This window comes from Panthera uncia (assembly GCF_023721935.1).
Source record: "Panthera uncia isolate 11264 chromosome C1 unlocalized genomic scaffold, Puncia_PCG_1.0 HiC_scaffold_4, whole genome shotgun sequence".
Lineage (NCBI taxonomy): Eukaryota > Metazoa > Chordata > Mammalia > Carnivora > Felidae > Panthera > Panthera uncia.
In genome coordinates this window covers 66424971-66449624 of record NW_026057585.1, presented here as the reverse complement: position 1 = coordinate 66449624, position 24654 = coordinate 66424971, and the positions used below count along the sequence as shown (strand labels likewise).

The following is a 24654-nucleotide window of genomic DNA, read 5'->3' as shown; positions in this document are numbered from 1 at the left end:
CACAACACCATGACCTGAGCTGAAATCAAGAGTTGGATGCTTAACCAACTGAACCACCCAAGTACCTCAAGAATTCTTGTTCATAAGAGGAAACTTGTCCACGACTCCCCAGAAGACTTCATAAAGGAAAGAGTCCAACATCTGATCCTGCCAGAGATGCAGAGAGATTCAAGACCTGGAGTGTGTGCTCTCAGGACTCAGAAACTAAAGGCTGATCGAGCTGTTGGAATAAACCATCATCGTGGGTCCATCCTGATGACTAAAGAGGACATCCAAATGTGTGAGGGCACCCTGTAACTCACATCCTCAGATCCAGTCATGCATGAACATGTGAGTGAGCAAAGCATACACATTCACACACATGTTCAGTAAATACTGAACACATTCCAATCATACTATATATACCTCTCTACTATAGCCTCTATCTAATTATATCAATTTGAATATATACCTTTCTCCATCATTACACTGAGCCTCTCCCAAGGGCGGGGACAATGTATTGTTTACCTCTGGTTCTGCAGGACCTATACAGAGCTTTGCATATAGAGGTTCTCAAAATGCTTATGAATTGGGTAAATGAATATATTTGTGAGTGAACTTTAAGGGATTAAAAATTGGAATAAATAATTTCAGCCATACCAGTCTATGTATAGTGTGCTCTCTCTATGTGAAACTGTGAGTCATGCCCTGAATACATTATGTTCTCAAAAACCTTCATGCCTTTTAAAATGCTGTTCCTTCTCTCTGCAATTGCCTTCCCCTACTTTTCTACGTAGTACATCCTTATGTAGAGAAGTGAGACCCAGCTCAAATGACATTTCCTCTTTGAAAGCTGTGTCAGCAACTCCATGAATTAATTGCTCTAAATGCTAATTGTAGACACTTGTATATTTCTAATTCATCTCAAAATCCATAGCACTTAGCATAGTGCTTGGCCTTGAAGAGGAGCTCAGAGCATGTTTGTTGAATTAATGAGTGAGTGAATTTATGACTTAATGAATGACTAAAATGGTTCCTTTCCATTTACCATACTCTCTGCCTTCTCTCCCAACTATCAGTCAAATTCCAGTACATCATTTTGGAGGTTACTAGAACACAGAAGAAGAGAAGAAGCCCAGGACCTAATGGAATACACAGGGCTCTCTAAAACAACAGCATTCCTTGCCCTCCTCAATAACCCTGAAAGACAGGAGCCCTAATTTGCTCTTTAATCTAACAGAAGATATGGACATGGACAGATGAGTTCCAATCCCACATTCTTCCTAGACAGTAGACACAATTTTTTTTCTTCATATAAATTCTAAAGGAGATAGGGAGCCTGGGTAGCTCAATTGGTTGAGTGTCTGACTTCCGGCTCAGGTCATGATTTCACAGTTCATGGGTTCAAGCACCATGTCGGGCTCTGTGCTGACAGCTCAGAGCTTGGAGCTGCTTCAGATTCTGTGTCTTCCTCTCTCTCTGCCCCTCCCCTGATCACACACTCTCTCTCTCTCCAAAATAAATAAACACTAATTTTTTTTTTAAATTCTAAAGGAGGAATCAAAACAAGGCCACTCAAATATAATATAAACACTTCCTGTATCCTATAATATGCTACCTGTTTGGTGCACACTATTATCTGACTGATAAACACATTTCTCCCACCACTCCAAGGCTGTGCTCACTGAAATTCAGCCAACAATTGCAATTGTAGAAACAGTCTCTTCATTTCCCATCTTTATCAACCCAGGGTAGGGAGAAGCAACCTGGCATCCAGTTTTCTAGGTATTTTTGAAATTAAGGTAAGACTTCATCCCTCTTCCTTTCATAAGGGCAGCCAAATCTCTGGTTTGTCATTCATGTCAACATGTGGCCTTTAGCCTACGTTTAGTTGGAACAACCTAGACTACCACCTGGCTGGAGTCAGTTGGCCTCCTCCTTTTCTTCTCCAGTGTCTGGCACAGCCAGGCAGCGGGCATGGATGCCCACATTATAAATCCACCTTTCCTTACCATAGGTAAACAGGAGCTATCCTATTGTCTCCCAAATAATTATAATGGTGCTCCTGTCACCAGCATATCTATTCTTATCTTTCACCACACTTTATCACAGCTAATCTCTTGATGAGTCACAGGGAGGGGGAGAAAGAGAGAGTGAGGGAGTGCTCAGATACAGGCAACACATTTTTACACCGGATGTCTAATCTGATTATCATCTTATCAGAGGCTGATGGGCACTAGTTGTGGGAGGAGAGAGACAGAGCTACATACTGCCAGCTGAGTTTTTGATAACAAAAAAGACACTGCTCGATTCTTGAATTAACCTTTTTGTCCTACACACTGTATTGTTTATTTTTCATAGTTTATTTTACATGTAGTGTTTTTATTTATTTATTTTTTTATCTGTGCCTTCTGGAGAAGGACACCCACACACTGTGGCAGCAGCTGCTTCTATTAATTCCGAGCCATTAAAAAAATTAAAATTAAACCCAATTACCTCGTCTGGTTTAGAATTGGGGAATAGCTGAGACTGATTATTCCCCCTGGTCATGGACGGCAACAATATTCCTACCTACACGTGGCTGCTGGCAGAATGCTAATGCAGCCAGAAATTCCAGGGACAGGCTCTCGACACAAGGAGAGGCTCTAAGTCATGTACTCTATCTTCTCTAATCCAGATTCCTGAGAGGATGCAAGAGGAGGACCCTCGATAAGATATTGGAATAGCTATGGTTCTTGGGAAGGATCCTTCCTCTCTTTGTGCCTCGGAATAAAATGTGGTTACTAAAATGTGTCCTATATCCCTCTTAGGGTTGTTGTGACTCTTAGGTGAAAAGGACTTTACTTTCAAAACTATCATATCCTGGGCTACAGGATAGTGTATAAGGCAGTATCAGAAATGAGGTAGCAGGCTAGAGCTGGAATGGCTCATCTTTGCACTAAGTTGTGTACTAAAGTTACTTTCTTGCTGCATCCTGGGTAGAATAACAATAAGGGTTCAGCGTGTGAGGTCTGAACTAGACTAGCATCTCCTTGTAATCCCCTTGCATACAGCCTAGTGTATAGAAGGCACTCACTAAGTACTTTGAATAAATGAATAAATAAGTCAGGCAGGGCTGAGTTTTGACTGAACAAATAGAACTGTGTTCACGTCCAACTGTAGATGCCTTTTAGAAATATAGTTAGAATACAAAAGAAAGAATGTGGGCTTGGGCTCTATTCTACTTCCATTACTTCTCAGGTAGTCTTGGATCTGGGTTTCCACATCTATAATATAAAAATAATATCCACTCATGGATTTGTTTTTTGTTTCTGTTTATTGATTTATCTTGAGAGAGAGTGTGTGAGTGAGCAGGGAAGGGGCAGAGAGAGAGAGAGAGAGAGGGGGAGACAGAGAATTTCAAGCAGGCTCCACACTGTCAACACAGAGCCCAATGCAGGGCTTGAACTCATAAACTGTGAGATCATGACATAGGCTGAAACCAAGAACCTGACACTTAACCAACTGAGTCACTCAGGTGCCCCCATGGATTTGTTTTGAAGATTAGAGATGAGATTTGTACCTGGCATGTAACAGGTGCTCAGTAATGTAACTGTGATTATCACCATGCTCTGTACGATTAATAGTTGGCATCACACTATGTCTTAGTTCAGAACAATGAACTCCAAGTTCACACTAAGTGTGCTTATGGCATGAAATGGGCAGAATAGGTAGGATAGGGGACAAAGGAATATGTGACAAGGGACAACCCTGTTTTCTCTTCCTGATGATTCCCATGCCCGATATAACCAACACCTCCCTTTTATTTTTTTTAAGTTTTGTTTGTTTGTTTGTTTGTTTAGAGTGAGAGCATGAGCAGGGGAGGGGAATGTGGAATATGTTTAAGAAATAGAGTCTAAGCAGTCCTTATAGAGAATAGTCTAATAGCTTTTGGCATCATGTGGTATAAATCTAAAATTATTTACTTTAGGTTTTGGTTACTCTTAAAGAAAAAAAAAACTTCATAATAAACCCTTAACCAGCAATGAGCTCAAAAATACAAAAGTGGATGCTTCAAAATGTTCAGTGATGACTTTTCATTTCTCATGAAATTTAGTAATGGACATGTAACTCGTATGAAATGTTTGTTGGTATTTACGATCCACTGTAAGGGGTGTATTGATAACATGACCACATAAAAACCAGAAAAACATAAATCTGCTGAAGAAACATCAGCATCTACTTGATTTAACAGTTATTTTAAGAAAACTGATGCCCAAAGACTATAATTTAAGCATGTAAAAGCAGAAGCATAAAAGAAAAATGATTGAAATTGTTTTAGAAGAAAAATGTAGTATATATGAAAATCCATACTTCAGAGGGAAGTTAGTATCACTTTATTTAAAGTACATGACTGTTCTCTAAAATAATTTCAATCATTTTTAATTCCAAATTTTCTTGTATATAAAGTGGTAGCCATTGGGGCACCTGAGTGGCTCAGTCTGTTAAGCCTCTGACTTCGGCTCAGGTCATGATCTTACAGTTCATGAGTTCGAGCCCTGCGTCAGGCTCTGTGCTGACAGCTCAGAGCCTGGAGCCTGCTTCAGATCCTGAGTCTTCCTCTGTCTCTGTCCCTTCCCTGCTCACGCTGTGTCTCTCAAAAATAAAAAAAAACAGTAGAAAAATTTTAAAGTGGTAGCCATTAATGTCTTTTCACTATTTGCAGACCTAAAACCAGCATCTTTAGATCAGTGTCATCAGATATTTCAAATAGAAAATAACAATTACAATGTAAATTAATTATTTTCATCTAATTCATGGAATCAAAGTAAAGCTTTTCAAAAATCATTCTGTTGTAGATATCATATGTTTTCACTCTTATGTGGATCCTGAGAAACTTAACAGAAACCCATGGGGGAGGGGAAGGAAAAAAAAAAGAGGTTAGAGTGGGAGAGAACCAAAGCATAGGAGACTCTTAAAAACTGAGAACAAACTGAGGGTTGATGGGGGGTGGGAGGGAGGGGAGGGTAGGTGATGGGTATTGAAGAGGGCACCTTTTGGGATGAGCACTGGGTGTTGTATGGAAACCAATTTGACAATAAATTTCATATATTACAAAAAATAAAAAAAAATCATTCTGTTGATGGTAAAATACTGTCTTAGTGGTAATGACATCGCCAATTCAGTAAAATAAAAAGTTCAACATTAAAGATAAAGTTACTTATTTTTTGCAACAATATGAATACAAATTTTGGTAAAAGCAAAATACTTGTTAAATGAACAAACATATGGAGTAGAAATTTATTTTTTAAATTGGTTTGTGGTGTCCATATAAATCATACTTGCATCCAAACAAACTTCTATTTTCCACCTTCAAAATAGAAACTATAGTATCTCAAAATTTACACAAAGTAAATGAACAATTTTTTATGAAGCTAATAACAAACCACACAAACATAAAATTTTTGTTTTTTTCAGGAAGGCAGACCATGCTTATTTTCTTTACTGTCTGCCATCAATAGGATTTGAGATTTTGAACATTTAATAAGCTGCTTTGTTAATCAACATTGATTTTGGTTTTTGTTGTCGTTGCTAATGAGACCTCTAAATTTTAGTAATGAGGCTCTGAATGAGAACAAAATTTTGGTTGCATTTTGTTCAAAATCAATTGAAAAATTTTAATCAAATATTCAACAATGAAGCACCAAAGTATTTCAGCTTTTAAAGCTTTTATCAAATTGCAATTATTGAAAACAAAGCTTGCAAACAAGAAGACATGACATTTATCTCTACAAAAGCATGGGAGGAACTATACAAATTAAATGATGAAAGCACATTTGGAGTACAAGATTGAATTTTGAAATTCAATGATTATACTTTGGGATAACTTACTTTAGGAGGAGAATTTTGTGATGAAGCTCCTATTTTGAATTGGATATTTATATAATATGTTGTGCCAGAGTAGAATGAAATTGAGAAGGCCTACAATTTTGCAGCATCTGCATTTGGTGAAAATTTGAAAGAGTCAAGAAGCATCTTATTTGAAAAAAGTTGTTTTATTAAAAAAAAATAATTCAAGAAAATTTCTCTGAAGGGAGTAAACAAGAGAGTAACTACAAAAATATTTGGACTGAAATGTTTATATATTTCAATACTAAAAAGCTTACAACTGAGAATGTCCTCGGGGTTCCTCGGTGGCTCAGTCGGTTAAGTGTCTGCCTTTGGCTCAGGTCATGATCTCATGGTTCGTGAGTTCGAGCCCTGTGTGTCGGGCTCTGTGTTGACAGCTCAGAGCCTGGAGCCTGCTTTACATTCTGTGTCTCCCTCTCTCTCTGCCTCTTCCCGGCTCATGCTCTGTCTCTCTCTCTCTCTCAAAAATAAATAATAAACCATTAAAAAAAACTGAGAATGTCTTCTATTTAGAAGAATTTGCTCTAAGTTTACCAGGTACTTCAGTACCTATAGAGATAATGCCTTTTATTTAAGTTTATTTTGATCTACAAAGGAGAATTAATTGAACGTGTCAACAATTTCTAACTTCTTAACCATAAAATACAAGTCTGAAGAAGACTGAAAGCAATGTTATCAGAAATAAAACTAATAAAGCCTGACTAGAAAAATATATTCTTCATAAAAATAACAATGATATAGTACTAGATACACATGTAGCTAAGAAACTCGTTGAAGCATGTGAATGTGTGCTGAAAGTAACTGAATTGATTTAAAGAAAATAAATATAAGTTTTTCAAAAATATTGCTTTAATGCATATTGATATGTATTTATTTTATTTTATTTTGTTTTTTATTTAGAACAAATTTTGGTTTTGAAAATTTTTTAAGTCCAATGTAGTCAAACAATTGGCAGCTAATACATGAATATTTCCAAAAATATACAAAACTTTATTTTTAGTTTCCTCATTCACTTTCAGTTGGGAAGATAAATCTTTGTGGTCCTATCCATTTGCCAACCTGATTGCTGTTCTTGAACATCTTAAAGTTACCTAAAATTCAGCCTGATTAAAGTCAATCTCTTGACCTCCTCCACACCCGGACTTCTGAAAATGCTCCCAATTCAGTAAATAGACTGACCATCTCCATCCATTCAACTGAACGCGACAAAAGCCTTAGAGGCAATCTTGATGTCTTCCTCTCTTTGTCTTTTTCCTTCCTTTTTTCATTCAACAAATTTTGCCTAAGAGCTTCCCGTGTTGCATTCTTCTAGATGGTGAGAAAGCAGAAGTAAAAAAAGAAATTCCATGCTTTTATGGAACTTAAGTGAGAAAGAGATAAACAAATCAATACATGATATAGTGTAAGATAATGATAAGTGTAATGAATACAAATAAAGCAAAGTAACGGATAGTGAGTGATGGAGGGGCTATTTTAGTTAGGATGGTCAGAGAGGTAACCATTTAGTAGAAACTGACTGATACAAGGAAATGATCCATGTACGTGTGTGTGTGTGTGTGTGCATGTGTATCCAAGAAAATAGTGGTCCAGAGGGAAAATCAAGCACAAAGGTCCAAGGGCAGGAATAAGTTTGTTATGTCTTTAGAATAGGAAGGTCAGTGTGATGAAACAGGAACAAGTGAGAAGGTGGTTGGTACAAAATTAATTAGGAAGGGAGGGTGGATCCAGACTACAGGGCACTGCAGGCCCTGACTGGAATTTTGTATGAGAAACCACAGTGGGGTAGAGATACTAAGGGTGATGAAATGAGTTGGTTTACATTTTCAAAGGGGCTCTGGAGTAGAAGAGTAGTCTGTGGTGGGCAGGAGGGGGATGACAGCCTGAGGCCAGTCGGATAGCTATTGTAGTGGTCCAGGAAAAAGATAATGACGGCTTTAGTTAGAGTGGAAGCTGTGTAAGAAGTTGCAGGATTTGGAATCTATTTTGAGGGTAAACACTATCGTATTTGAGGATAAACTGAATATGAGATGTGAAAGTAAAAGCAAAGTCAATAACGACATTAAGGTTTTGACCTGATATCATTTACTGAAATTGTTACATCCTCCATCTCATTAAGGTCTTTAAATTCTGTCTTTAGAAGATATCTCCAAACTCTACTTATCTCTATTTCCATGTTTTTCCTACTTTGCTGAAAAAGTCTCCTACACTGCCCAGCTTCCTTTTTCTCACTTTTCTCCTCTCCAATCCCCTCTCCACATAGTTTTTCACAGCTTAATTGGATCATGTCATTTTCCGTATTAAAACTCTTACACAATTTCCAATTATGTTGGAATGGAGATCCAAACTATTTAACATGACTTTCTTACTTCCTCAGATGAACCAAGTTCATAGTCTATCTCAAGACCTTTAAATACTTTTCCCTCTATCTATCCAGTTCTCCACACTAACTCCCTCCTTTTCCTAGTGACATCTACCCTTCATTTTTGTTTTACCTCAGATAATATCTTCCCTATCACCATCTAAATTAAACTCTCCTGTTAGTCTCCCTTGAAGCAACTAGATCCTTTCCCTAAAAGCACTACTTCAATTTATAATTACATGTGTATTTGTACTTGTTTACTTGCAGTTTATGTTTCCAGTAGGTTGTAGTTTCTATGTGGGTAGGGACAACATCAGTTTTTTTGCTCACCAGTGAATAACCTAGCATCTGACACAGTACCTGACACATAGTAGACTTATAGTAAATTTTATTAATTGAATGGAGTAAATATGTATGGGTGAGGGGATAATGACAGAGAAGGAAGGTAAGAAGGCTGATTGTTGGTGGCCTGCGTGGGACAAGGAGTTTAAACCCACAGTGGGCTACTGGGTTCCCAGCAGAGCTAGGTAGGGGTGGGTATTGTCATGGAACGGCTTCTAACTTGTTCCATTAGTTAGATTTTGCAAGACCTCACACAGTGCCTCTCTCAGAGAAAAGATAAAGACATTAATCATCTAGACAAAGGCCTCCTCTCATTTCCTCTCTCACATAATGTAGTTCCCTGATTTATTTCTGGATTCTTCAGGTTTCTGCTTCCACAACCATCAGATCAGAGCTTTTAAGCCAGAAGATTCATTGTTATGCAGCACTATCATGTGAGGAGTCACCGGAAGGCCTTCCAGACTGTAAAAGTAGAACTCAGTGTGGTCTACTCAACAGGAGGGCTCTCATCATAGTGGCTTCCCAGTATAGAGTGGTTATAGGCTGTCCCCCCGTACTCACTGAGTGGGGCACTGCCAGGCTAGGCATGACCAAAGTGGGGGGGGGAGGGGCTGGGGGCTTAGCATTAGATAAAGAAATATAGAGAAGCAGGACCATCTGGAGTATTTCTGATTCATTACTCAACCCGAAGTCCTAGTACAGGGAGTACCTTTTCACTAAGTAAAATGAACTGAGACCTCAGTAGAAAGTCTAAGGAATAGATCATGAGAGTAGATTCCAGTGGACTGGAGTCCAAGAAAGCCAGAAAATGTCCTAAATTCCAGGTTGCTACATCCAAGGAGCTTAGTCAAAAAGCAAAGTGAAAAGTTATCTGGTCCCCAAACTAGGTTCCAAGTGTAGGGGGATAGGGCATGAGAGATAGTGATGTTAGAGCCAAGAATGAGTCAGCAACAAAGAAAGTAGATTGCCAAGGGAAAACTGAGAAGGGACAGAGGCATGGATAGCAAGTGACTTCCAGCTTTCCAGGGCAAGAAGTACAATCACAGTCTTGAGTGGATTAAGATGTGATCAGAATCAGTGAAAGGAGGAGAGCAGGATTACTTTCCAGAGATAATATACATACACGGTTTCAAGCCAGGTCATACCAAATTATTCTTTCCTACTATGACAAAGGGAATGAGGAGTAAGACCTACTTTAACAGGAATGAAAGGCTGGCATAAATACATGGGGAAAAGAATGGAAAAGTTAAGGAGATATCCCTTAGGATGTCGGTCTCCAGTGGATGAGGAAGCTGGACCAGGCTATTGCTCCATGTGAAAAGTGGTAATGACTTGATGACCTGTGGATGCATAAGGACTGGCAGGCTGGAAGGTATGGCATTTGAAGGAAGCAAAGCACTGACCAAAAAACAAAGACTGAGATATGACACAACCTTGGGAAGTTCTGATACAGAAAGGGTAATCTTCCATAATGGTGCCAGAAGAATTACCGAGGTTTTATGACAGCTGCCAAGACCCCAGAAGGACAGATTAAGCAACACACAGCAGGTTATCAGGGTCATAACAAGTGTTAGGTCAGGAATGGGGCCTGACACAGGAATCAGAAGGAAAGGCAAAGATCCATTATCCTGGCTAGGAGGCTGAGTTAGGTTAGGACTTAGTCGTGATTCCAAGAAAAAATTCTGGGAAGGAAGGAACTTTCTGCCAGTGTCTCTTATGACTATGTACAGAATAGGACTGAACCCCTTACATGGCTGGGACTAAGTCTATAGGTAAGCTAAGTTGTAAAACCACAGGAGTCTACTAACAAGTGTCTAACTATGTCTAGCCTACTATGTCTATAATTACTTCTTTGGTCTCATTTCTTCTAGGAAGTTTTCTCTCCTTCACCACCAGTTATTCTCTTTCTCTGCCCCTGTGATCCGTGTATTACCCTATGATAACATGCATCAAACTTCATTATAGCTTAACATCATTCTTCCTTATCCCATTAGAGTGAGGCCATGTCTCTATTTGCACATCATGAAGCCCTAATGGCTAACCCAAGTTTGGTACATGTAATCACTACATAAATTTATTGAATCAGTGAGTCAGTGAGTAAGTGAGTAAGTGAATGAGAGAGTATATAAGTCAGGGAGTAGCAAAAGATGAGGTTGAAAAGGCAGATAGGGACCAGATCATATGGTTGGTGCCTTGTAAGCCATGTTGTGGAGTAAAGACTGACCCTAAAAGAACTGAAGAGCCACTAATGGATTTTAAATATGTTCTCAGTGACTCCCATACTCAAAGGCCATTGGCTTCTAAAGGGGCACTGGCTATGTTTCATTAGATCACTCCCTCACAAATTAACTGGTTAAAATGTTGGCTCATAGGAATCAGCTCTGACATTTTGGTCTTCATCACATGAAAGACAATGTCTAAGTCAACTTCTCAATACTCATCTTCTGCCTGTGAATGGTACAGACTCCTTTCTATACCATTGATCTTCATAGCTAAAAAAATATGTAAAAGAGCTTTCATACTTCAGTAGACTTATTAATCTTAGAAGTTCTAAATTCATGTATTTCACAACCTCCTACTTTTCAGAGTTATTATGCTAATCAAAATAATAAAATAGACTCAATCTTCTGGTAATTGAAATGAGTAAATGAACTTTGTAAGTCCTCTTCCTGAAAGTTAAGAACCAGAAGAATAGGGGGGTGAGGAACTTTTAATTTTCTTCCAACAAGAAATACATAATTGTTCTTTGAAAGATTTTCTTTGTAATCTATCTGGGAGGTCTATAAATTCTTTATACTGACACAACTATACACTTTTATAGAAAGATAGGATTTTTAGGCTTATATAGTCCAGTGTCTTCAAAACATTTTTTTTAGTTTCTTTAAAAGTGCTTTTTGAAAAGAAAGTTAGCAGAAAAGCACAATATATAAAAAAACCAAGCAAACACAAGGAGCATTCAGATGGCAAGAAATAAGGCAAAGGGGAGTTTCTGTTTGATCTGGTTCAATCTTTTCATTTTACAACTGAAGCTTAGAGAGGTAAGTGACTGGGCCAAAGCCATACTGGCTGAGAACTACTCTTCCAATTATGTTTGTTTTGTTCATTCATCAAACAATTGTTTATCAGGCACAGTTCTTGATGCTGAGGATAAATTAGTGTGTAAAACAAAGTTCACACTTTTATGGGAGATAATAGACAAATACTGTGTGTGTGTGTGTGTGTGTGTGTGTGTGTGTGTGTAGCAATGATCAGTGAGTGGTATGAAGGAAAAAAAGGCAGCATAAAGGAATAGAAAGCGAAGTAGGAGAATCACAAGTTTGTTCTATAGGGCTGTCAAAGAAGGCCTTTCTGATGAAGTCACATCAAAATGAAAGAAGTAGTCAGTCCAGTGAATTTCTGGAGGAAAAGTATTGCAGGCAGAGAACAGCAAGTGCCAGAAATGGCCCCTTGCTGGTCATGCTCCTGCAGGTATTTACCCAAGGGATACCAAAATACTGATTCAAAGGGACACATGCACCCCAATGTTTATACCAGCACTATCAACAATAGCCAAATTATGGGAAGAGTCCAAATATCCACCTACTGCTGAATAGATAAATAAGATGTGATTTATATATATACAAAGGAATATTACTCAGCAATCAAAAAGAATTAAATCTTGCCGCTTGCAATAACATGCATGGAGCTACAGTATATTATGCTAAGCAAAATAAGTCAGTCAGAGAAAGTCAAATATCATATGATTTCACTCATACATGGAATTTGAGAAACAAAACAGATGAACATAGAGGAAGGGAAGAAAAAGTAAGATAAAAGCAGAGAGGGAGGCAAACCATAAGAGATTCTTAAATACAGAGAACAAACTAAGGGTTTCTGGAGAGGAGGTGGGTGGAGGGATGGGCTAAATGGGTGATGGGCATTAAGGAGGACACTTCTTGGGATGAACACTGGGCGTTATAGGTAAGTGATGAATCACTGGATTCTGCTCCTGAAACCAATACTACACTTATGTTAACTAATTTGGATTTAAATAAATAAATTAAAAAAAAACTAACTACAATTTCAAAAAAGAACATACACATAAAGCTCCTGACATACACTGGTGGTCCACTGTTGGAATCTATCAGAATTATTTACTTAACTTTCTTTGAATGAGGCATTCTTGTCATAGTTGGCATTAGTAAATTTTGGCTGCTCAGCATCTATTTCCTTTCCTTTAAAAATTTTTTTTAATGTTTATTTATTTATTTTGAGAGAGAGAAAGAGAGCTCATGCAAGTAGGGGAGGGGCAGAGAGACAGGGAATCCCAGGCAGGCTCTGCACTGTCAGGGCAGAGATCCACGTGGGGACTGATCTCATGAACCATGAGATCCTGACCTAAGCCAATGTCAAAAGTCCGACATTCAAATGACTGAGCTATCCAGGTGCCCCCATTTTTTTTTTAATTTAATGTTTATTCTTGAGAGGGAGAGAGAAAGAGATCTGGAGCAGGGATAGGGCAGAGAGAGAGACAGAGAATCCAAAGCAGGCTTCTGCACTGTCAGTGCAAAGCCCGACATGAGGCTCAAACCCACAAAGTGCGAGATCATGACATGAGCTGAAGTCTTACCACCAACCAACTGAGCCACCTAGGCACCCCCTATTTCCTTGTCTTAACAACAAATTATTTCCTATACTTAAATAACTCCTTCCTCATTGGGTACAGTTTGTTGGAGTCAAAAGGAAAGGCCTTGCTGTCCCATAGCTAAAGCACATGACCTTATCTGGACTAATCAGATATGACCTCCAAAGAATCTGCATTTTGAATAGAGAAATAATAATAATAATAATAATAATAATAATAATAAATAAATAATAATAATAAAAGGCTTGGTGTTCCTTTATGTCCTGACCAGACTGCCCCACTCCAAGGCTGCTTTTGTGGCTTCCTTCCCTTGTGTTAAAGGTTTTCCCTTCTTGCTCACTCTAAGTCCATGTCTCTTTCCACCTCCCACTGATTCTGTAAGTCCCTAATACCCTGCAAATGGCATTTCCTTTTGCCAGAGTTAAACAGAATAGATTTCTATTCTTAGTAAGTAAAGAAACTGTATCTTATACATTTATAAATAACCAATTTAACTTGAGACAATGAAAACAGCACCAACATAAGCCATATTTGCCTTCTAGATAATTAGAATTATGTTGTTGAACAATAATGTTGATAAAGAAATTTTGAATTACATACATAGTCTTTGCCAACTCATTTGCCTCTCTGAAAAGCAATTTCTCCAACTAAAAAAACAAGAAGATTAAATTAAAAACCAAACAAAACAAGATGAAACTAACTGATCCTCTAAGAGTCCTTATTGAATTGACATTCTAGGATTCCAAAGACTATGAGGTTATGATTCCAAGAATTTCACTGTAATGTTATTAGTTTTATATCTTCAAAGCTCTAAACAAAGACCAGTAAAAAAAAAAAATTCAGATCATATAATAGTCTCAAATCACACTATAAACAGTTGCCTATTTCAACTCCATGTAAGAGTAGCTCAGACATTCAACTGCTTATTGGGTTGAATAAGAAATAAGAACATAGTAAGGGAGCTATGGTGTGTCCACTGAAAAATGTCATTTAAGATCACATAGTCAGTGGTAGTTAGGCTTCAATTCCAGAGGCTAACACTTAAGCAGAATACTACCCTACTAAGTAGCAGAGCTAGGTAGGGTGTTCAGGGAAGGAGTCCTCAAGAGAGTGGCTTCAGGCTGAATTTTGACAGTGGGATAAAACGGCATTTCATTCAAATGAGAGGAAAGATTTCTTAGACAGAGGGAGTGTATATGCAAAGGACCAGAGATGAGAAAGCACAAGATGTGTTCAAAGGAACTGGACCATGTAGCTGAGGCATAGGTTTTATATAGGAATCACTGAAGAAGTGTCTGATGAGAAGCCTAAATCCAGTTGTAGGGGATGGGATGGGGTTTGAATGTCAGACTAAGGAATATAATCAATTAAATGTATCATACATATGCTCTACTTTCTCCAAGTAATCTTTCCTGCTTTGCATATGCATCCTCTGCCTTGCATATGATGGCCAAAGGAAAGACAAGATCCAGATAATGTTATCAGAGTTCACATAGTAGACTTTGGAGAAGTGTTAGCTAAAATAGAATAAATGGGTAGGTTCCTGTTCCAAGTAGGACTATCAAACAGCAGCCAGCTTCCTATCAAAAGCTTTCACAACTAGATTAATCCTTTTTAAGAGAGTTCTAGGGGGTGTCCTGAGTTAGGTCTGGAATTTGGGGAGGGCATGGGCAAGTGGTGGTTAAGTGTGGAAAGAGGAGGGGTGTGACAATACAGTGGTTAGAAAATCCAGGCCTTTCTCCCTGAGCTGGTCTTCCGTCTTGAAGCATAAAACTGAGAAAGTGTTGTGCAAGCTGACAAGTTATTTCAAAAAGGGTGGGGCGGGGGAGAACAGAAAAAATAAATCCTGTGAACTGAAGACAAAGGTGATAGGATCAAGAGGTAAATGTAAGGAGAAAGGTCTTAAAGGAAGATTTATTAAAGAGCATGGCTTGCATCAGTCCTAGAGGCAGGAATAATTTGGAAAATAAATTCAGCAATGTTTCCTGTCTTTTTGGGCTGAGACCTTACAAAATGTCATATTTCTCAAAAATGAGTCCCAGTCCACCCCAGGGCTCCCAGCTTGCCCAAGATGGATTCCCAGCACTGCGACTGCATGTTTATAGGAATGAGGGTAATAGAAATGGCAACTTTGCTCTTTCTGGCTTAGTTTTGGTCAGAAATTGCATCTCCATTTACTTGAAAATCAGTTGGAATATAGCTGTAGTGTCCATGTTACTGGAAACAGCAAAGCCTTAGCTGATCAAAAGTGCTTTAGAATGCTGAACAGCCCGCATAGGCAGCCTGCAGAGAAGAGAACTGCAGCCCTGCCTCTGAGGTTAGTATACCCCACCTGGCTATCTCCAATTTCAAAATTTAGTTAATTCTCAATTTCCTAACTCATTCAAAGTAGATCTGTAAAGATAATGCAAAATTCAAGCATACATTCAGTACCTTCTCCATGTAAGCATTTTTCTAAGTACTAGATATTTGAAGATAAACAAGACACAATCCTGTCCCTTAACACCGAGAAATTCAGTTTTGCAAGAGATAACAGGCATCATGACCATGATAAGAAGTGTCCTGAATGCTGTGATAGAGGTGTGTGCAACGTGTAATCAGAGCACAGAGAAATTATGTATAATGTAGGGGGTTCATCCAGACCTTTGAGCTGAATCTTGGTGGAGGGACGGTTAGGAGCTCACCAAGAGATAAAGGGATGACAAAGGAATTTCTAAGCAAAGATAAAAGCGTGGGAAGATGGAGTTGGATTGTGCACACCATTTAAAGGAACAGATTTTTAAAGTACTATCAGATGTTTTTACATATCTGCTTAAAGACTCCTAGTGCCTTTCCACTGCACAAAAATGTTGGAAAGTCAAACTCATCACCACGATGTCATCTCCACCTGCTTCATCTTTCACTGCTGTCTTTCTTTCCTCCTTTGCTCTAGCCCCTCAGACCTTCTTTCTGTTCTTCAAATACATCAAGCTCAGCCCTATCCCAGGGACTTTTCATTTGCTCTTCCTTCTCTCTCAAATGCTCTTCCCTCAACTCCTTCTCATCTTTCATATCTCATCCCATTGTCACCCTGACAAGTTTTTCCCAACCACTTAATTTAAATTAGATTAACTGCAGTCACTCTCATCCCCCTTTTTTATTTTCTTTGTAATAAAAAACATCTGAAATTTTGTTTCCTGCCACTAGAGCATAAGCTCCTTGATTACAGATACTCTCTGTCTATATCTTCAGTGTCCAGAAGTTCCTGGCGCAATAACTGAATTGAATAGATGAATTCAATGGTGATGAGAACCTTGCATTAGTATGCAGGGCACCTAATGAAGGCAGGTAATAGATAATATATAATATTATGTATAGATTATATAATATATAGAGAGATAATACATAATAGATATAAAGGTAGGTGAGACTGGCAGTGGTCATTATAGTAATAATATTCACCAATTAGTGGGCATTTTCTGTGTGCTGGGTTCATGCTAAGCCAATTACCTTATTTAACCCTCACAGTAATTTTGGGCTATAAGAACTCTCTGCCTCATCATTTAATGATGAAATATTTGAGAGATAGAGAGGAATTTAGTAATATGTCAGGATCATATTGCTCATGAACACCAGAACTAGAATTTGAACCCAATCTGACTCCCAAATCCACAATTTAACAATTCAGTGAAGAGGAGTGATTAGACTGTAATCTCTCTCAAGCTACCTCAGAATCTTGCCATCTAAGGGGTCTTCTACAAATGCATGCTTGTAAAGGAGTGTATCATTCTGGAAGAGATGTCTTTGATGGCAAATTGTGGAGAAGCGACAAGTCAAACCTAGAGTAGATCTTAAATCTTGCCGTCAGATAGCCAGAAATTCTCTCTATGCTTAAACTCCATATGTACTGACCTTGGACAAACACCTAGGGCAATATATCCACTTTTACATAAAAATCCAGAAAAATTGAAAGCCTATTTGTTTTAGAACAAACACTTGGATAGAAAGGACAAATTCAGCTAATTTCCTGGACCTTTGACCTCATGATGGCTAAAAATGGCATTGTGTATGTGTGTGTGTGTGTGTGTGTGTGTGTGTGTGTGTGTAGTTCTAGATCCAAAATAAATCTGAAGTGAATTATAGAAATGTATATAAATAGAAATATAAGTAATAAGCAAAAGAGAAAATGAAGACAAGATATCATAGGCAGGAAAATAAAAGCTTGAAGCAATAATATTACAAACAGGTGCGTACCATAAAGTCCTATGTACTTATTGAAAGCAGGCTTAAAAAAAAAAAGCAGGCTTTAAATTTGAGCTTCCTAGTAGCCAAAGCAAAAAAAGAACTATAACCAGTCATATGATTCTTAGAATTCATAAAATAAAAAACAATCCAGTTGCCTGGGGGAAAAATAAGCCAGTTACTCACAATTTTTCCTGGTTATGAAACCTGACAAATTTTTTTCATGCCTTCCTTCATGTGGTATCCATCTGGTTTATTACCACATTTAGCGTAAATTCATTAAGAAAGTTCATAAGATTATTTTTATGGGGTCCTTTAATGCAGGCCAAGGGCAATACATCAAGGGGAATTCTACAAAGGCAACTCTATAAAGTACAAAGATAATGCAGTCCAGTTATGCAACTCTCAGATTATCTGGCATTGTCTAAGGACAGGGGAACTAATGAACTGTGTATCTTCAAGCAGGTTTCAATTAATGCTATTATTGCAACTCGATTTTTATTTAGAATAAGACAGCACAGAATTTGAGGTTCCACTTTGTTTCAAATTCCTGGAATATAAATAGTACACTCTGGTAGTTAAAAGCATAATCTTACTTCCTACAGTCAAGTAAGTGGAGGATAGATCTGATATGCTCTTTTGCAAATTAAGAAATTGTAAAACTGTGTATTGCCTACATGGCCAAAAAGGAACATGTGGATAGGGTCAACATTATCAATGGAAAAATACACCAGATCTCATCTAATGCACTGACAACTGGCATAAAACTGTGGAATTTTCAGTTCTCAATTTTAAATAAGATTATATGTTTTCTCTTTTAATTAGAATAAAATTTTCATTGGAATTGTTGGCCACTGAATTGAGCTGGCCAAGGGCTTCCTTACACATCAAAGAGACAAAATTTTGGGAGTAACTACACATTTACTAGGGAGTGCATTCGACCTAAACTCTAAAATGCCACTTTGAGAAAGGGGAGTCTGGAAAAGTTCCCTGTTCAGTGATTGTGTTTTAATAAATAAAAAGACAGCTGCGATGAAGAGAAAGCAGCATATGGGATAAAAACCCTACAAGTAAATTGTCTCCAGAACGTTGCAGTAATCCCCGTGGCATGTGCTTCCTAGAGAATGATGGGACGTTTGTCAACACACGTAGAGCAAACGATAGGAAAAGATTCCCATATATAATTCATCTCTCTATCAAGTTAAATACACAAATACCTCAGTTATGGGTTGGCACAGACTAAATATTTAAAAGCTTCCCACAGTGCTCCAGGTCCTCATTGTTGCCATTCCAGACAACAGGAAACAAGCATTTCCCTCATTCAGAGTCACAGACAGACACCTCTTTTCTCTTGGTCAATAAGCACTATCATTTTACACTGGCTGTTAGTACTCTCCTTGGCCAGAAACAATTTCGGAGAGGCTTCAATCTAGAGGGAATACACCCAATTATACTCATAGGTGTGCCTGATTTTTAAATTAAGTATAGGATTCCACTCTTCTCTATTCCTTAAAGAGATTTTTACTATAACATCTATAGCATATTATATATATACATATATATAATATATATATTATATATATACATATATATATAATATATATATAACATACTATAACATCATCTATAACAATGAGCGTGGGTGCGCATGCGCGTGTGTGTGTGTCTCCTCTAAGATAGAAACCACTTGAGAATAGTAGTTATTATTAGTAGTTGTTTTGGTACACTCAACACCTCTCACATAGGGGATGCTTAAAAGCTGAGTACAAATGAATGAATGACTACAAAAAGATTCCCCCGCCCATAAAAATACTTGATTTTTGAGTGCTTAACACCATCACTATCACCTCACTAATCCTGTGTTCTATGCTCCTCAACAGACCTGATTTAAATAATCAAAGTTACATCAAGAATACTTCAAACAATATATTCTGTGTTAAGATTTTTACACATAATTTCTCAGTTGAAATCTAATTCTATTTACAAAACTACTTCACATGAACATTTTTTGAATCAGAGTCACTATATAAACCATCTTTTCCACTGCTGTGTTGAGTCCTCCATATAGATTTGAAAAACAAGAGTGAAAATTAGCCAAGTACATGCATGATAGATTCTTACTAAGTCATTATTTAAAAATCATTCATTCGGAGGTGCCTGGGTGGTGCAGTCAGTGCACTTGGGCATCTGCCTCTTGGTCTCCGCTGGGGTCATGATCTCACAGTTCGTGAGTTCCAGCCCCGCACTGGGCTCTGTGCTGATGGTGAGGAGCCTGTTTAGGATTCTGACTCTCCTTCTCTCTGCCCCTCTCCCACTTGTGTGCATGCTTTCGTCCTCTCTCTCTCTCGCAAAATAAATAAACTTAAAAAAATTAAAAATCATTCATTCTTTGAGTAACCACTTTTTTTCCAGAGCAATTTGTTTCTTTAAAAGGAAGACTTCAAGACATTAAGATACAATCTATGTAAATAAATGTTAACTAAAAATAATGTCAGCTGTCATTTGCATCATATGAAATATTGTTAAGAGCTGAAGAAAACAATCATTTTGCTTCCAAATTCATTCATTCCCAAAAATGATCGAGATGAGAAAGAAAGGGTGGGGTGTGTGTGTGGGGGGGGGACAGTGAGTTCCTAACACTGATAAACATGATCATTTTAATATTAACAATTAACATTTATTAAGGGATTATTATATAACAGGACTGTTATATTCCATTATTATTATATGTCCCCTTTAAGAATGAGAAAATAACTTTGAAGAGTTAAGTAATTTCCCCAAGTTCACGTAGCTGATGAGTGGTGGAACTAGAATCAGAATCCTGATGTGTCTAACTCTAAGCCTGAACACAAAACCCAGATCCAAATAGTCCTGTCTCACCAGGGCCTCACAGAATAGTAGGGCAGAGAAACAGGGTCTGTGAGCTCCTTGAAGGCCAGAATGCATGCTGTCCCTGTTCTATACTCTGATCCAATCCTGTGGCTTTAAAATCCAGTTAGATACTCTTGAATTTATATTTCATGCTCTACTTTCCTCCTGAGCTTTAGACATGAATTTAATTGTCTATAGACACCTTTGCTTGGATGTCTAGTGGACATCTCAAACCTAACATGTCTGAAATAGAATTGTTGATTTTCTTTCTTCAATTGCACTAACCAGTAATTGAGGACATAAACCTAGCGGTCATGGCTCCTCTCTCTAGCACCTCACATTAAACCATAAGCACATTTTTTTGACACTGTCTGAGACATACCTCCTGAAACCAATCACTTTTCAGCACTTCACCTCTGGGACCCAAGCTCTATCAGCCCTCCCTGGACCACTGCACTTACCTTCTTACTAGCATACCTTAAAGCACCATTTTCTATCTCCTGGGCCACTAGCACCTTCCTTGGCCTGAGGCCCCCCCCCTCCCATCTTTCTCCTGGATGACTACAGCAACCTCTTTGATGACTTCCTAATTTCACTCTTGCTCTTTACCCTTCTCTGGCCCCTTTAGTCTACTCTTTAGTGGCAGCCAAGTGATATTTCAAACAAAAATTAGATTCACATCACTTCCTTATTGAAAGCCATCTAGTGGCTTCCCATTAAAAACTTAGGGCAGGGGTGCCTGGGTGGCTCAGTCGGTTAAGAGTCCGACTTCAGCTCAGGTCATGATCTTGCAATCTGTGAGTTCAAGCCCCGCATCGGGCTCTGAGCTGACAGCTCAGAGCCTGAAGCCTACTTCAGATTCTGTGTCCCCCTCTTTCTCTGCCCCTCCCCCACTCATGCTCTGTCTCTCTCTGTGAAAAATAAATAAACATTAAAAAAAATTTAGGGCAAAACCTGAAGTCCTTACCACAGTCTACAAATTTCTACATATGGTCCAACTGGCAGCTATTTCTCAGATCTCATTCTTACTATTTACTCAGTTCTGCTCAGTTACACTGGTCTTCTTACTTGTTCTCATCCCTGGGCCTTACTCCATGCTGTTCCTTTTGCCTGGAATGTTTTTCTCTAGAGCTTCATAAGACTCACTCCCTTATTTCATTCAGATATTTGTTCAAATGCCCCACATTATCTAAAATATTCCTCCTTCTATAACTCCCTATTTCCCCTTCCTGACTTTCCTTTCTGCCACTGATCAGCACCTAAAAGTATACTATATATGTTTTTTTTTTCAAAGCATTGGGTTTTTTTAAGTTTACTTATTTATTTTGAGAGAGAGAGAGAAAGAGAGAATGAGCGAGCAGGGGAGAGGCAGAGAGCAAGAGAGAATCCCAAACAGGCCCAGCACTGTCTGTGCAAAGTCTGATGCGGGGCTTGAACTCCTGAACTGTGAGATCATGACCTGAGCCAAAACCAAGAGGTGGATGCTTAACTGACTGAGCCACCCAGGCACCACCTATTATATTTGATTTGTTGTGTGTCTTGCCCCCTAATATTAAAGTTTCATCAGGGAAAAGACTTCATTTTATTCATGATGTCTCCCTAGGTTTTAGGACAGGGTCTAGCACTCAGTAAGTAATCAATAAATATCTATTGACTGTATGCTGTTTCTCCAGGGTCCAATAAAGACTTGACACATAATTTGTGCAAAAACATTTGTGAAAAAAAATGGGCATGAATACCAAAGGGTGGTAGGTGAGTGAGATATGTTTGGAGCCAGCCAGACTCAAGGTTGCAAGGTGAATTCCTACCCACCCCCCCAGCTTTATTAAGGTATAACTGACAAACAGATTTTTAATATATTTAAACATACAATGTAATTATTTGATACATTTATCTATTGTGAAAGAACTTGACACATCTGCACATCACATATTTACCTTTTTTATTTGATGAGAACACTTACCTTCCATACTGTCTTAGCAAATGTCAATTATACAACACAGTATTATCAACTAGAGTCACCATATGATATATTTAATCCTCAGATCTTCTTCTTCTTATAACTGAAAGTTTGTACCCTCTTACCAACCTCTCCTTGGCAACCACTTTTCTACTCCCTGTTTTTATGAGTTCATTTTATTTTTAAGATTCCACATATAAGTGATACCATGCAACATTTGTCTTTCTCTGTCTGGCTTATTTCACTTAGCAAGGTCACTCTTAAAGGTCTCTTCAAGGGATGTGTAGAGAGTCCAGGTGAGAATGGGTGAGTAGGCACAGAAACAGGCTCACTTTGAAAACTTACCCCTTGCAATGTGGATACTTTATTATAGAATCCTACCCAGGTAATTGAATCCCGCCCAGATAATGGTGGAGTTGGTTTTGCATTATGGAGAAGGGATTGAAATCTCCACTCATCTAGATTGGCTTTTGGCTTCGTTTCCAAAATTAGCATTTTTGCCAAGTAGCTCCCAGCCTGGGTTTAAATATCTCTAGTGCCTAAAAACTCACTGTCACATTTACCAAAACTTTGCCTGCTCTATCGATTCCCCCACATCATATATTCTCCTGTGACAAATACAGTGTTAAGCAGTACAGAAAAGAAAGGAGAGGAAACCAGTATTTTCAGACCCAATTTATTTAATCCTCATAACAACCTGGGATATAGAAATTTTTATCCTCAGTTTAAACATAATATGATTAAAGTCTAGAGAGATGATGGGACTTGCTCAAAATTTAGTACTTGAACTGAGACAATGTCAAGATTTTTTGAAAGCAAAGCAAAACAATGCAAACAAACCAAACCAAAACCAAGGTAAACAAGCAAACAAAACACCACTTGGTTAATACCCACACTCAAACTAGCTAATGCATAAGAGAGTTTAAAGCAGGACTATTTTCATTTATTTTTGGGACAGAGAGAGACAGAGCATGAACGGGGGAGGGGCAGAGAGAGAGGGAGACACAGAATCGGAAACAGGCTCCAGGCTCTGAGCCATCAGCCCAGAGCCTGACGCGGGGCTCGAACTCACGGACCGCGAGATCGTGACCTGGCTGAAGTCGGACGCTTAACCGACTGCGCCACCCAGGCGCCCCTGAAGCAGGACTATTTTCAAAGGTAGAAACCAGAGTGTAGGAAAATCAGGATGGATACTGTACCCAGAGCCTAGATACCACCTGGAGGCAGAAAGGGGTGGGAGTGGTTACTAGACCCTGGAAGCTGAGGGGCAGGGTTGAGAGGGGCCACTACAGCTACTGTGACAAGGGACATAGCCAGCCATTATGACCCCTCAGGGAAAAAACTAGAGAAATACATACCACAACTTTACATTTCTTCCTCTTCTGTCTTTTGGCAGTATCTTGAATTGTCTGCAACCTAATATAAATCATAGGCCAAGGGAGACTGTTGATGTGATCCATACAGGTGGGCCCGAGGGGTGAGGTGTAAAACATGGTAAAAGGGTGGAGATAAGATCAGGAGGGACAAATTGAATATATCCTGCATGCCTACTTAAAGAAGGTTATGGAAAGCTATAAATAAACCTGAATTTGGATTATACTGCTTTCTCTCAATTGCCACATTGTATGTTTTAACCTGCCAGACTCTTGTTTTGTTCACTATAATAAGATTCTCTTTCAATGATTATTATTTTGCAATTACAGTCCACTTTAATGAAAATTATGTGCTTTTTTCATAATAACTTCTCTAAAAATTCCTCTTCGGTACTTTCTGAACATCCCATAGTTCTTTCAAAGCATTTATATATAGCCTTTTTTAATCGTTTCTCTAAAACAATTAGAATTTCATTATTATATTTGAAATTTTAATATAGTCATTATAATGTCAAAGGAAACTTCTCTGAGACACATTCATATTTTCATATTAATGGAAGTACTGTTATAATGTTAATAGAAAAATGGGTTTAATCAATTATTTAATTCATTCATTAACTACATATTACCTCCAAACTCAAGGGAATGTAAAACAAACAACTCATTTAAAACAACAAAAAGGATTGAGCTTTGGAAACTTCCAAGATATAGTTAGTAACTTTAAATCATTTTTATCTGTAATGACTAATCCAATAGGAGGAGAAAGAGCATACTATGTGAAAAGAACACAGCCCTTTGGGTTAGAGAGACCTGGAGTAAAGTCCCAGCTGTATAGTTGATGAACTGTGTGATTTTGCAATGTGTCTTAAAGACTCTGAGTCTGTTTCTTTGTCTACAAACTGGGTGAAATATGTATCTCACAGTTATTTGAGGATTGTGGTAAATAAAATATGCAAAGATTATGAGTCCTTGGCACCTTAAAAATGCTCAGGAAATAGAAGGCATCATCTGTTGATTTTTATTCTTAAATAGGGCT

At 38.2% G+C, this 24654-nt stretch overlaps 1 protein-coding gene across 9 annotated transcripts in view; it reads right to left on the bottom strand.

Moving 5' to 3' along the window:
- BEND5 (BEN domain containing 5) overlaps positions 1-24654 on the bottom strand; it is a 1448520-nt gene that overhangs the window by 518571 nt on the left and 905295 nt on the right. The window contains exon 1 of one of the 9 annotated variants that reach the window (XM_049618599.1): positions 23604-23664. The exons of the other annotated variants lie outside the window; for them this stretch is intronic. The gene's annotated coding sequence lies outside the window, so the exon portion shown is untranslated. Of the gene's footprint in view, positions 1-23603; positions 23665-24654 lie in introns of those variants that run through there. 9 annotated transcript variants of the gene reach the window in all.